The following is a 14825-nucleotide window of genomic DNA, read 5'->3' as shown; positions in this document are numbered from 1 at the left end:
CGGTGATTATATAAGCTCTTGTTGTACGTCATCTCGAAATTTGGAACTTGTTTAAATCTGATTGTAAAGAGAATTGTTATCTGTTTTTTTATTATCAATCTACTATATCCGGTAAAATAAAAAAGAATTGGTAATTAAAATAACACGGCGGGTGTTATTGTCGTTGCATGGCGATCCAATTCTTTCCAAGTTTTTCGAAATAGCAGCGAAACATTGCAACGATTCGAGTTAGTACCGTGATGTTAGTTTTGACCAAATATTTGTCGATGGAAATGGAACCTGCTCGGATAGTCGGTGCTATTGATTGATTTTTTATTTTGCGTTGAAATCTAATCTCAATGTTTCTTTTCAAAATTTCCGTTATTTATTCTTCTTTCTTGTAGTGATAGATAGATATGAGAGAGATATATACAAACTATATATTAATTATAATAATCTCATTAGAATTGTCAATTTATGGAATTTTATTTACTTATGAATAATTCTTGCCTCTTTTTATACATTTTATTTGCATATAAAAATTATATAAATAAGCATATTTTTTGAAATTATAGTATTTTTATTTTTTATGAGAAAGAGATTTTTTAGATGCTTTTTTTTATTTAAAGTATGAACGAGATTTCAAAGTTTATTGTGCTACTGCAGTTGATGTAATATTAGTAATATTAATTCAATTAAGAGATATTAAAAACATATTAATAATTGTACACTTATATATATAAATTATTATACATAAATTGGATAACTTACAGATATAACAATATTGTTGATTAAAAAATATATAAGAATTTTTCCTCATCTTTTCTGTATTATAAATAGCTTTCTAAGATGTAACAATTATTTGGTGAAAATTCGGAAGAGGTATATATCAGACTTGCAAGAAATTCTGCAGCTTTAAACGTTTCGCAATTCTGCAAGTTTCGGGGTAGCCGAGCCGAATATGTAATCAGGCCGCGCAGCACGTTAGTACAACTAATTAGTCGGGCACAACACACACAATGCTCGGATAATATTATATTACTGCGGAGTGGCGAAGAATGGATGTAGCTGCCGCACCGGTTGAAGACCGAACCGGGGGTCTCGTCGGCGCTCTGGATTAGCAGAATTGAGCTACTAAGTTATTCACGTCGCACTCCAGTCATGCTCGACGCGCCCGACTAGACAGTTCCGCGAGAAAGCTCGCGCTATGGTAGCTTGAGGCCAGATTGGCGGATAAGGGCGAATTGTCGAGTCGTTAAAGCTAGTTTTCCCCGTGAAGACATATTCTTCGTTTCCACTCGCGATTGCAAAGCACCTCGTTAAATCTATTTCATCCTTTTATATATATATATATATATATATATATATATATATATACATATATATGTATATATATGTGCTACTTCTTGATTTTTTATTTATTTTTCAATTAACATCTACAATTATTCGCTGTCTGGTTTGATGTGCTTGATAGGATTTCTTGTATTTTTTTTACTCGACGCTTGGTATTATGTCGATTTTTCGATTTGCAAAATTACTTCTGTCGTTTTAGAAAAAAGGATCGATTAAATAATCAAGTCATAATGAAAATGTGTTCATTGATGTTTCAACGTACAATCGCTTTTATCGGAAAGACGAATTTAAAATATTTAATTTATACAATAATTACATTATGTAGATTATACATATTTAAAGAAGAAGAAAATAGATAATTAACAGATAGAAAGTAAGCAAAAATAAAAAATAAAAGAAGAATTTCATCTCAATATATCTTACATCGATATCGTTTAAAAGACTTATAATTTATATCTGTGATACAGTTTTCCAAGATTGTATGTACATACATACATACATACATACATACATATATCGTTCGTCGAGTCGAACGTATTTCTCCGTCTTTTCCAATTTCGTTCTTAGAAATGGAGTTTCGATGGAGTTGATGAGGTTTCCTCTAGAAAATACACACTCGACGTGGGTATGCCAGGCGGCAGAGATGCAGGGGAAGAGGGAGGGGAAGAGACCAGTCTCAAAGTTTCTTTTTTTTCTTCGCGGGGGAATGTATCTCGGGGGCAAGAGTGGTACGAGTCAAGGGGTTTGGTCAGCAGCAAAGATGGACCACGCGATTCTATTGGTCAGATGTGATGCGCATGAGCCGTGGGGGGTGAATGAGAAACGACGGCAACCTGCAATATAACCTGAAGAAAGACTCGATCGGAGTCAGGTCACGTAATGTTCCTCCACCTCTTCGGGCTCTACTTTATAACTTCTATTAATCCTTTCGCATCGGGGCTTAGGTTGTCCTAATGAAAAATCCCTTTCTCGCGACTAAATACGGCTATTGTTTCGCCCCTTTGTATGTATCTTTGTATGTAAGGCGAGAGAACGAAAGAAAATCCTGAAAAAATCGTTTTATGTCAAATAAATCGCGATATGTAACGATTTTTCGAGTCCTTTCGGATATATATACTTATTGAGCTGAAATAATCCACGAATATTCGAATCATTTAAAGGGCTAATTAAATTTCGTCGATTAACAGTAATAATACCGCGGGATTACATTTCTTCAAAGAGTTGTCTTGCAGGATATCGTCGAGATCGGGTAGATTAATTGGGTCAACGATTGCTTAATGCCGGGAATTGCAAATCTAGAGCGGGTAGTAGAAGGTAGGACCAACGATCCCCTTCCCGATTCATTCTCGTGGAAAATGAACAGAGAAGTTGTAGCATGAGCCATTGCCACGACATCTGCGCTAATTTCACACCAAGCTGACTGCGTCCAGCGAGCTACCCATCTAGCCGAACAGTCCGCAATCCTGACTGACTGTATCGCTACGGTAGTAGCGCTAATAATCAGGCAAGAGTTGCCGTACGCAATGTCCATCTGAATTGGAAACCTCTGTTTCGAGTTATCGAATCTACCGCAAAGCGTTATTGCGCAATCCTGTTAAAGTGGTCAACTACGTCATTGATTTTATATATTTTTATCATACATATATATCATATTTTCGTATACACGCTTATGACACACTTATTCGCTCTGTATAATGTATATCGTGTGTGTGTGTGTCAATCGTTTCTTTATGTGACACATGAGTTTTTGAACGTTAAATATTACAAAAGTGTATTGGTTAACAGTAATTATTTATTTGTTAAATATACAACTAGCTAATGTCACAATTTTATGTAATATAATTTTAAATGGAGATTTTGATACAACAATATTTTATAACAATAATTTAATTTAATTTTTTGTTAAACATTTTTTTTTTACATTTTCTTCTCAAATATATTTCTATAAATATTAAATATAAAAATTACGATAACACATACACACATTTACTTAACTCAAATGAGATAAATAAGGATAGAAAATAGCGTCAATATTACTGTAGCAAAAGATTAGAGTTTCACTGCTCCGTATTCGCCGAGTATTATTTTCCGCAGCATCAATTTTTGTGTCTGATCGCGCGGGAAGTCGTTTTTTGCCGTGAACGAATTCGAGGTGGAGAATACATTTCTTTCGTTATTGAAGAAAACACCGACAGCGCTATAAGTTACCGAAGAATATAAGAAAAAGACGGTCGTGAGAAGAAATGGGGTGGGAAGGGGGAGGTAACGTGGCAGCGGAGTGGTACGTGCATCAAGGAGTTTGGGTCCTGACACATAATACAGAATCGACAGTCGATGGGTTCGTGAGTCTGACAGGGGTAGCAAGAGCGCGGGCGGCGGATGACGGGCGGGGGAGGGTAACAGGAGGATACGATGAGATGGCGCGGCGTAGAATCCGGCTAGGGAACGAGGGGCGGAGGGAAACTCTGGCCGGAGGTAGAAGAGGAGAGGGTGGTGGAACAGGAAGCCACCCCCTCGAGGTTCGCTCGTGCCGCGCAGCACAATATCGCGGCAACATAACTCTTCTCCCCTCGTTCATTCCCCGCAACCCAGCGGAACGGCAGAAACATCAACCCTCATCCTCTTCGTCGGGTCGCTTCTCCCCGCGTTCCCTCTCCCCCCTATCCTCGCCCCCTCGCGCTTTCGTCCTCGCCCTCGCCGGAGAGCGCCCGACCGCCTCTCTTGTCCTCTTCCTGCTCCAACTTCATCCCCGGGTCCCCCTTCACACGCGCGCACCAGGCTTCCATCCAGCTACACCTCCGCGTCCCTCCCGCTTTGTTTCAATAATACTGTTTATATTGGAACGCGAAGCATTGATCTGTTTGCGCGGCGACCGCCTCGTATCCGTCGCGCTCCAAGATGGACATATCGTACATATAGAGGGGGAGGGGATGGGGGTGATTCTGTAGTTTCGATGTTTCCATTTTCATTGGCGCAATTGAGCCGAACACTATAAGAAACGATTAACATTAACGGCAATCATGATTAAACTTTACAGCAATATGATTATATAGAATGTGAATACTTTATATACATATATACACGCACATACATACATGTATGTGTATAATTCAGAATATGGTATGTTGTTTTTGATGTTGCGTTTTTCACGCGCATGTTTTGACAGAAGTATAAGCTTGTCTTCAAGAGTGACAATGTATAATTGTAGGTGAACAATTTCATATTTTTACAGCACAGTTATGCATTGTTAGTACTGTGAAGATTACATCTAAGAATGAATACAGTTTATCAATTGCATTTGCGCTTATCGATGGCAAAATAATTTGTTGTTATATTATTATTCATATTATAAGTTATTAATAAGATTATTGATTATTAATAACATTATATCACACGGTCTTTTCTTTTTCTGATAAATAACATTTCTAAGATAAATCAATATTTTTCTCCATGCAATGTATATCGAAGCGATTTTTATATTACTAGTAAACGGTTTGAAATAAATCTTGATAATACAATGAAGCGTACATAGGGTGTCCCTGATTCATCGCCTTTCCTTTTAATGGGGATACTAGCGGTCAAATTAAGAAGAATGGCGATTGCTTCAGTGTTAAGGGACTCGACAATCTCTGAGTTGCAATTAATTTCAAAACTAAGACTTTAATAATTAAAAAAGTTCAAGAGTATATATATAACAAAATTATTTTTATAGAATTCATGTTATAGAATTATAAATAGAATTTGTAATAGAAACTTTAATAAAAAAATTCTCTGATAAATTAAAATTCTATTCTGTATTTTGTTATAGAGCTAAATATAATAGAATAACATAAAAAGATAAAAAATTTTTTTTACTCTAGTAAATTGTAAAGTTACTTACAATTACTATTACAAAATTCCGACACTATATTTCCAAAATTGTTATTCTTAATGATAGCAGCTATATTTTTCTTCAGAACAAATGGTGGTCCGGTAAAGAAAGGAACGCCGTGTCGGCCATTGCGCAAAAAGTCATCTGCTTTTGAGCGGGCGATATCATTTTTCTTGATCATGTCTGTTAGGGTACCTTGCTGAAGGGTGAATCGGAGGGATACTGAGGGTCGGACCCTCGATGCTGAGTCTTACATCTTCCCGACTCCGCCTTGGCTCCCGCTTTGATCAGCCCACAATCCCAAACACCCACTATTATGGACGATCAATCCAAAAAATGAACTCGGTAATTCATCGTAGAAAACGATTACCACGACCAATGATTATCGAATTCTCCCCCCCCCCCTCTTTCTCGCTCTTTCCCTCTTTCGCACATATTCTAGCGTAATCATCTTTCTTTTGAAGTAATATGCCATTTTTTTCTTTTACGTCGAATGTCTTAATACACAGTCAATTAGAAAGTATAACTAGTATAAGCTATACTTCTTTTGATTAAAATATAAAGATTTATATTTCTAACTACGATCATAAATTATAAAATTTTATATTTATGATCGTATTTATTAGATATTGCTTTTAATGCTAAATGTGACTATGCTAAAGTTTGTTGCTCTAATATCTCAAAATTGTATTGAATATCAATATGATGGGAATTAAATTTAAATAATTTGAAAAGAAATATTTGCAGATGTCATTTCTGTTTAACTATTGTCGATATTGTTATCAATGCTGCAAAATATAAAATGTCAGGAATATTCGTACATTATTTACGTTTCCTTGAGCAACTTTCATTGCCGAGGTGAAGCGGACTGTAACATGACGGTCTAAAGAGGGATTGTAACGAGGATGACCGCATTATTCAGGACGCGTTTGGAACAACATGGCAGCGGAAACCTGGGGGGATGCTGAGGGAGGGGTAAGAAGGGGAGAGCAGCAATCTTCTTGGCGCGTCTCTCCCGTGCAGCCAACAATCCGCGTCGATAAATAAAGGATTGGCTGCTCCTCGGTCAATATTGATTTTTAAATTGACCGCCGAGCGAATCCGCGTCTTCCCGCTGCCTCTCGCGACAAGAGAGAGAAAAAGAAAGAGAGACAGAGACGGAGAGAAAAAGGGAGAAAGAGGAAGAGGGAGGCGGGAGAATTCACCCTCGAACTCGCGCGCGTTTATCTATGTGTCCGTTCGCTCATCTGTGTATGTGGGTGTGTATATGTGTGTGTATGTGTGTGTGTCGCCGTGCCCACGTTCGCGCTTACCTCCTCGCGGACGAGTGTGTACACATTCGGATAGAAATTCAGACCGCTACCGCACCGGTTGCCGGTATACATGGAATTTGATTATAAATAAATGCGAGCGGGGGTGAAGCCCGGAGCAAGCCCAACCAACCATCTCGCGTGGTGCACACGGGGATGGAAAGTGGGTAGAGAGAGAAACGGAAAGAGAGAGAAGATAAGCGCGGGATTGGGAGGTATAGGATAGGGGGGAGATCGCAGGGGGTGGGCAGGGGTGCAGCTAGGGTGGCGGTCCACTCCGTTGCATCCATAATGCAGAGACACGGTGTGTTTGCGTTCCCCTAAACATCCCTTGTGTGTTTTCGGATACTCTTGATGCCCGGTTTGTCTCTGCCCGGAATTTCCAGTACGAAATTCCGTTATCACTCCTATGTATGTACATCCGCGTCGTTCGCGGAGATTCGCTTTTGAATTTTCGACGGTGGCTATTTCGGCAGCATCGCACTATCGTATATACCCATGGTCGATGTGGTTATGCCGCGAATGTCGTGGCAGGAAAATCGCGAAACAAATTGAGCCAAGCGTGCAGATTTCGACCAGATTCGGAAATGACAAATTACAGGCCAGCGATTTCGCACGAGGATATTTACCTATATTTATTCAATACTTATTATTAATCTTATAAAGAAAATTGCTAAGAAGCGCTGTAAATTGAAACATTTTATACAGGTACCATTTCCATAAGTTTAATATATCTTGACATTATAAATAGAATTATATATATCTATATTTTATAACTGTTCAATTATTTCGTGAAAGAGTATCAGATTTGTTCATTGTATAAAGTATTGGTGAAATATATTTTTTAATGGCACGTACACTAACAGCCTGAGAGAGGGCAACTAGCTTATCGAGGATATTCACCGAGAAACGGTGAAGGGGATCGCACGCAGAACGATTAAAGATTCTTTGATGTTCTCCTAAAATGTTCCCGCTGAAAGGCTAACGTGTCTCGAGCAATTTCTGCAGGTGAGGAGGTTCTAGATTCTCGCACGCAGGGGGTCGTACGCTTCATTTAATTGTGGGTATTTGAACTTTACGGGGAAACTTCTGAGCCCGCTTAATAACTTGGGGAATCCTTACGTATGCCTTAATGTTGAGTTAGAATATGTAAATTGAAATCGCGACACCGCATACCGCATTGGCAAGCGAGATCGAAACAAAATTACTGTACGACTGTTTTTCGATTATTAATGAGAAAGATTTATTTACTAATGACAATAATTTAATTAAACGTGTCGAGCCGTGAGAATGCGATTCTTGATATAAATAAAAAGTCACTTTTGATTTTCTCTAAAGATCTTTAACATTTGTATTTGTCAATTTCATAATTATGATGAGTATTGTAATAATAAGAAAATTAAAGCGCAATAAATATATATAAAAAGTTTAACACTTTTATTAAATGGTAGAGAATATAGTATAAATTTGTTTTAAAATATATATCTACATTATCCAAAAATATATAATATATTTTTTCCTTGTAATTAACTATGTTATTATAATTATATCAAACATCATAAGAGTCATATTTTGATAAAGATACTTTCTACATTTGTTACACATTTCTACTACTGATATTTATTACGAGAAAAGAATTGGTGTTTTATTATTTTCCACGTATATAGAAATGTATTTTGCTAAATTAAATAAACAATTGTTCTTCGTCAAAATTCTCTCAAGATTCGAAAATGTCTCGTGACGAGTCCGAAAGACGGATAATGTTGCATTGTTACCGATTTTGCTTTGCCCCGGCTATATGGAAAGACAAAGGCGGAGGTGGAAATGGTAGATGTAAGAGCACAGATAGAATAGAAGAAATACCCCCTACGAACGCGGGAGGAAAGAAGCAGACGATCGCGCGTGTGTGTATCAGGGAGGAGGAATGGCAGAGTAGAGAGTAAAACGGGGAGAGAGCGAGAATTGTATATGTACATACACACACGCGTCCGCGCGCGCGTACACACATACACAGAGAAATTCATCCCTGAGAATCGAGGCTGTGTGTCCACTAGTATGGCGGCTGGCCGCTCAATGCACTCTCCACCCCCGAGCTGACCGACGCCGGGCGTCGCGGCGGCCAGCCCCTACACGCCCGTTGCCATAGAAACGCGCTGTCATTAAAGCATCGCCTTATCATAACCGACGCGCGTCCTTTCTCTCTCTCTCCCTCCTCGGCCGCCATCTTTACACCCCCTTTGGGCTATCCCGTTGGGGAACCAGAGGCTGCTACAACCCACTCTCTCCGTCGCGTTTCTCACCGCGTTTTCCTCCCTTCCTCATTCGCTTCTCTCGCTCTCGCTTCCTCTCCCTCACTACATTTTCCCGGCAGCGGCGGGCACGCTGTCCACGTTTCTCGTTCTGTCTTACTTGGTTGCGGGTAACGGTCGCGTGCGTGATGACGGAGATGGTGGGGAAGGTGGAGGGCGGAAGTTGGACGACGCGGCGGATCCTTTCGCCCTTCGGGCGACGTTCTCGCGCTCCAACTAGCGCTGGAGCGCGAGCTTTACGACTAGTTGGGTGTATTCTAAATTGTGTCGGAATAGGACATCTTATACATATATGTATAACAGAGAGAAAGAAAGTATCTTTCTGTTTTCATAAAATTTAACGTACGATACGTTTGAGATCATAGTATGCTAAGCACGGAATAAGAAATATAGAAAAATATACTTGTAATAGATAGTTAATAGTAACTTGATAATAGCATTTAAAAATAAATAGATAATATAAATATAGAGAGATAAGAGACAGATACATAACTTAATACTTTAAAAACTATTTTAAAAAGGAGCTGCAAATAGCTAACACAGATTAAGTATGCATGTTTATGTGAATCGTGTCAATCATGTCAATCTTTTCAATGACTTTAGAGAAATCATTGAGATGTAGTGCATTTTATATTTCTAATTACTTACTTTTTTCAGGAATTAATTAAAGTGCACGTTTTAAAAATAATTTCATGTTACATCGATGAAAAATTGCTAGCTTGAATGAATAATTTTTATTTATGTGTTTGCCCTTTGGTAAAAAAAAATTGACAAAGTCTCCAGCTCGCTTGTTACATTCACTTTTCCGTATGTCTCATCTAAATACATTTTGCAAGTTATTTATTTTATTCTGTGTTTCGAATCACGATCATATACGCGTATAGCCGAAGATGTCTAATTCAGTACGGGAGCACTTGAACGATATGTACAAGTCCGGGTTTAAGAGAGTCTCGTTCTGCGAGAGGTTTCGCGCGTGCGGCATTGAGCCGGAACTGGAGTGTATTTCTGTGTATCTCATTAATTTTATTCCATATAATACGGCATCCAGCGCGACGCCCTTGACACGATCGTGCGGGTTGATTAATGAAGTCAGCTTGCCATTTCAAAAGTGTATCCCTACCGCGGAATTCGAGTTTGATGTTTCAGCTTTTCTCAGAGAATCTTTGATTTATCGTTCCAATAACACGCGAATAATCGAAACTGGCGCGAGGCGCCGCGAACTTTGTGGAGGCATTAGGAATAATTAATTGTCGCTGAAGCCCTTAACGCGACGGTGCGGTGAGTCGAAACAGCGGAAGCGAGCGAAGCTGACAAGGGAAGCTTTTTAATGCCAGCAAGATATTATTTATTTCACGAAATAATTTAATATCTATCCTAACACACACAGAGATTTGTAGATTTATATGTCGAAGCTTTCTTCACACGAATTGATATTGCATCAGTATTTTTTTCTGTTTGTGGAATTCAAGATAGATAAATTGTAAGATTTTACAATTTCTTATGATATAATTTATAAAAAAAAAGTTTCAAAGTACTCTTCAACATTCCTGTGACAAATTTTTCTGACAAATTAATTTCAACAATCTTTAAAATCTTGCTCCTTATCATGAGTGTCGTCGACAAGATTCCAGTGGACTTAAATCGAGAATCGATCTGGCGACAGCATTCTAAAGTGATTATGTAGCGAAGCGTCGTCGGTGCGCGCGTGCGTCGACGATGTGTCGGGACATATTTGTCCACGTGGCGGTCTTACCCTTTATTCTCTACCCTCATCCTTCGCCTACACTCTGTGACCCTACCTCCGGGTGACCTATCCCTCCTAAAACCCTCCTCCCTCTTACGACAGAGACTCCGGAGTGGGTCGCGAGTCACGGCTCTCTACGGAATAACGAGTCTCATTAATCCAATTAACCAGTAAATAATGGGATAGCATTTTCGTATTTACGAGAGAATACTTGGCCGGCCCTAATGGAGTTTTGAGCTGACTATCAATATATTCCTGCCGGCGCGCGGCGCGAGGGAACAAAGTACGGGTCACTCTCTCACTTAGTTAACCGAGCTTCGGTGCTGGGGAAGGTTACCGTCCCCGGACTGGTTGGAGGACATCGATCTCTCGTTTCCTTCTTAGCTGAGTGAATCTGATTTTCAAAAGCACGTCTGTTTATATTCCCATGTCACCGCGCTACTATACGAATTTTGGTCGAAACCAATAATAGAATTGTCATTAGGACGATTGCTGTGAAATATCTTTGTATAATTTAAAAATTTATATTTTTATATAAATAGAAATTCTAATTTTTCTTACTTATTTTCTTTTCCTTTTTAATTTCTATTTTATTATAGGAATTTAATAGTATTATATTGAACTATTGCCCATGTGTTGCATATATCGATTTACGCATAAGAGGGAATAAGTTTTACTTCTAGGTTTGAAAACTATGGATATTTGTTCCACTATTGTTTCACTATTCCGTTCTTCTTTCTCCTCTCTTTCTCTCTTCCTCTTTTTCTCTCTCTCAGATATTTAGAAGCTCTACCTATAGCGACGTTCTATGTGTTGAGATACGCTTTCCACAACTTTTGCAATCTATCTCGCCACCCACAAGAATCGATACGTAAATACTAGACTACTCGTCGTAGACATGAAACTTCTCGTGACGTAGGTTGAGAATTTTCTGAATTTGTCAGGCACATTTAATGCAGTTTTGATTGTTATTAATTTGTAATTTAAATACATGTTTCTATATTTACTTGTTCTATATACTTGACATTTATATCTTTTATTTTGTGTAAAAAGATTATCTATATTTCTTTCGTCACTTGAGTCGTGAGGGATAAAACGCTATTTACAATATTTCATTTTTTAAAAATATTGTCTATATTATTACGCAATATTATATCCGTTAATATATACATGAAAGAGAAATTCACACATTCTCCCCAAGCGAGGCAGCGTAAATTTTTAACTTTGCAACTCGTGCAGTCGATTTAGTCTGAAGTTTACTGATAAAGTCGAACAGCGGGTTGCAAATAGTGAGTATACGCGATGCCGGGCTTAATGAAAATTGTTTACACCCTTAATGGTAATCTTTGAGCAGAATTGCTTTCGCTCTTTCCCCGCCGCGCGCGTCCGCGGAAATTCTAGTACGTAACTGATAGAGAGAGGGAAGCTCCCCGGATCCTCTCGCGCGGAGCACATTCGGCGCACGTTTCTCCTTTAGATCTGGGGAGCGTTAAGGATATCTATTTGTGTCGCCCGCTAGGTGGAAGCAATAGAAATTACAGCGGACCACGTTCTGGGTTGGCTCATGATTTGCATATTCGTTTGAAACAATATCCTCCGGGTGAGCGCGGCGGTAGGTCGTTTTAACGCGGCAGGGGCGCCGGGCAGAGAGTAGAGGGAGAATTCGTCGCCTTCTACAGGAGAGGACAGGGGGAGGGAAGTGAGACAGGATGAGAAGGGGAACGGAGAAAGAGACATGGCGATGGAAGGGGGCACAAGGTGGTGGCGGTGTTCGACTGTTTCAATTAAAATAAGCATACGCCACTAGCGAGCCAATACCGACCACCTCTCCTTTCGTTCTCTCGTTCTCTCGTTCTCAATCACCCATCAGCACCCTCTCCTTCTCCCGCACTCGGGAAGATCGAAAAAAGTTATCCCTTGTCCGGGTGTATTACTCAGCGTCGTCGAGATCTGAATGCGAAAGCAGTCGTTGAAGCTTGATGGCATTAATACACGTTTCTTCGCGATCGATAATACGATTTATTGGCAGACATGAGCAAAGTCGTCGCGTTTATTTCACTTTTTCTTAAAAATCAGAGAAAAATGTCTCCATATGCTTTTTTTTACAATTTAAAATATTGTAAATTCATGTGTCTTGGAATATATAGAGAAGGAAAGAGAAGAAATAGAGGGAATATCTATTTTTGGAATATGTAGAGAAAAAAAAAACGAGGATGACAGTGAAATAACATCAATTGAGCTAATATTTTCAGACATCTGCTTCTGCTCCGTTTATTCTCGATGCTTCTGCGCATCCTCTTCCCGGGAGAACGTGTACATATAAGATACTTTAAATGGAAAATCGAAACGCTTCGCAGATAACTCTCCTCGGGTGAGAATGTATTCAAAATGGCTGCCGGGCGGGCGGAAGCGTTATGGATAGGAAGGAGGTGGCGGTAAATCCCCTATGATGATACGAAACATATTCTACCTTTAAGATCCCGAAAGCCGCTCCCCCGTCTCAGCTATAAAATAAAGTTTATCGTTTTCATCCCTCCCTAGTCCTCTGAAACTTAATCGAAGATGGTGGAGGAGAGATGAGTGTCAAGAAGATTTTTTTTTTTATTTCTGCTTCTAGTGTGACGAAATTAGTATACAGACTTATACTTGGCTGTGACATGTAAATGATATTAAAATTTCAACAAATGAGATAAAAAATTATGGAGGAAATAAAAATTACATAATTAAATAATAATTAGAAACTTTAAATATATTATAAAATGTGCTATATCAAATAAAATTGTTGTATCAAATAAAACTGCTTAAAATGCAATTTAATCATAAACGTAATGTGTAACAGTCGTTGTGTAATTTGTTACAGATAACAATATTGAAGGAAGCTGCCCCAGTCGTGTATCAACTTTTCCTTTAAATCAGTATCATCCTCCTGCAAATGCTGCGTGAAATGCGTGGGATGCCAATAAGAAGCGACGAGACAACATGAGGGTAAGTAATGTCAAATTTATCGTAGGGGTATTGACAGTAGGTGACATTCCCTCTTCATACCCTTTTTCACATTATATTATTGAAATTCAATTATAACCGTCTCGTTGATTTATCGTATTTACTTAACGCGTCTAATATCATCATGCAATATATCGACACGTTTGAAGGGAGGTTTCCTCCCTCCGTTGTGTCGCTGCAAATTATAAATATCGGAAAAATAAGAGTTTTCTTTCCCTTTTTAATACTGTCTTGATTACAATTAAAAGTAATGCAGATGCACATATATCATGCAATATGCGAGACAAACGTTTTCTCGCAGATTTTTATTTATTATATCACATCGCATAAGCATATATATAAAAGTTAGTTTATACATAAAAGCATAAAATAAGATTTTAGTCTAAAAAGCATGAAGGAATTTATAAAAAATTCTTCAAGTGCATCTCAATTTTATTTCTGGATATATATTGTATGGAAAACGATTAGAAAAGCAGCGTACTTACAATTAGATAGGTAACGCATATACATATACGGATAGCGCGTACTCTCTCGAGTCGAGCACGAGGTACGATCAGAATGCGCCTTTTTTCCCTTCACGGTGTTACTCTCCTCGTTCGCTTTTAGCGCTTCGCAGTAACGGCATCGTTGAGCCGCGTAAAGGATAATCCTCGATAACGATGTCGTACATTCCGAGAACGACGTCAAAGGGTGGATCGATATGCATTTTATGCGTTAAGGGCGACCACATTCGTTTCGTATTTGCTTTTGTTAGAAACGTCGACGATGTTAGTAGCGCGTCGATGGACGTAACGTGCGAACTAACGTCGTCGCTTCGCACGTGCGCTAACTAAACGGAGATGCGGGGAGACCGGAGATGCATCCGTCTATCCAGAAAATAATCCGGAGATAGCATCTTCTTCTCCCGTGTTGCCGCGTCCATAAACGACGAGGTAGTGTCATTTTAGGGTTGACGAGAAGTCGGGAGGATGGGGGTTAGAGGGAAGGGATGTTCGGAGAGATTAAAGATTATTTACGAGATGACGATAACGTTTTTAACGATAACATCTAACGATCGGCCTTGAAAGGGGAAAAAGAGAGAGACCCATCGACCGTTTTCACGACAGACCGAGCGGGAAATGCCGCTCGTCACGATGCATTCATTTATCTATTGGCTGGTGCCTTTGACAGCCGCCCGGCTTCTCGATGCCGGCGAAACGTTACAACCACCGACGGAGATAGTTATTAATTGTCACAACCACGGCGCACGCTGTAAG

The 14825-nt window shown here is 39.1% G+C and overlaps 1 long non-coding RNA gene across 1 annotated transcript in view; it reads left to right on the top strand.

Annotated features, from left to right (window-relative positions):
* The window catches only part of LOC145936743 (uncharacterized), a 212958-nt gene that overhangs the window by 32987 nt on the left and 165146 nt on the right, over window positions 1–14825 (top strand). Inside the window, exon 5 of the long non-coding RNA XR_014425435.1 lies at window positions 13427–13551. This is a non-coding gene — a long non-coding RNA (uncharacterized LOC145936743). The remainder of the gene's footprint in view (window positions 1–13426; window positions 13552–14825) is intronic.

Source organism: Prenolepis imparis, unplaced genomic scaffold (genome assembly GCF_030444845.1).
Source record: "Prenolepis imparis isolate NDT839.2.m4 unplaced genomic scaffold, iyPreImpa1.0 SCAF_5, whole genome shotgun sequence".
NCBI lineage: Eukaryota > Metazoa > Arthropoda > Insecta > Hymenoptera > Formicidae > Prenolepis > Prenolepis imparis.
The sequence above is the reverse complement of the archived record's forward strand: the minus strand, read 5'-3'. Positions and strand labels throughout refer to the sequence as shown.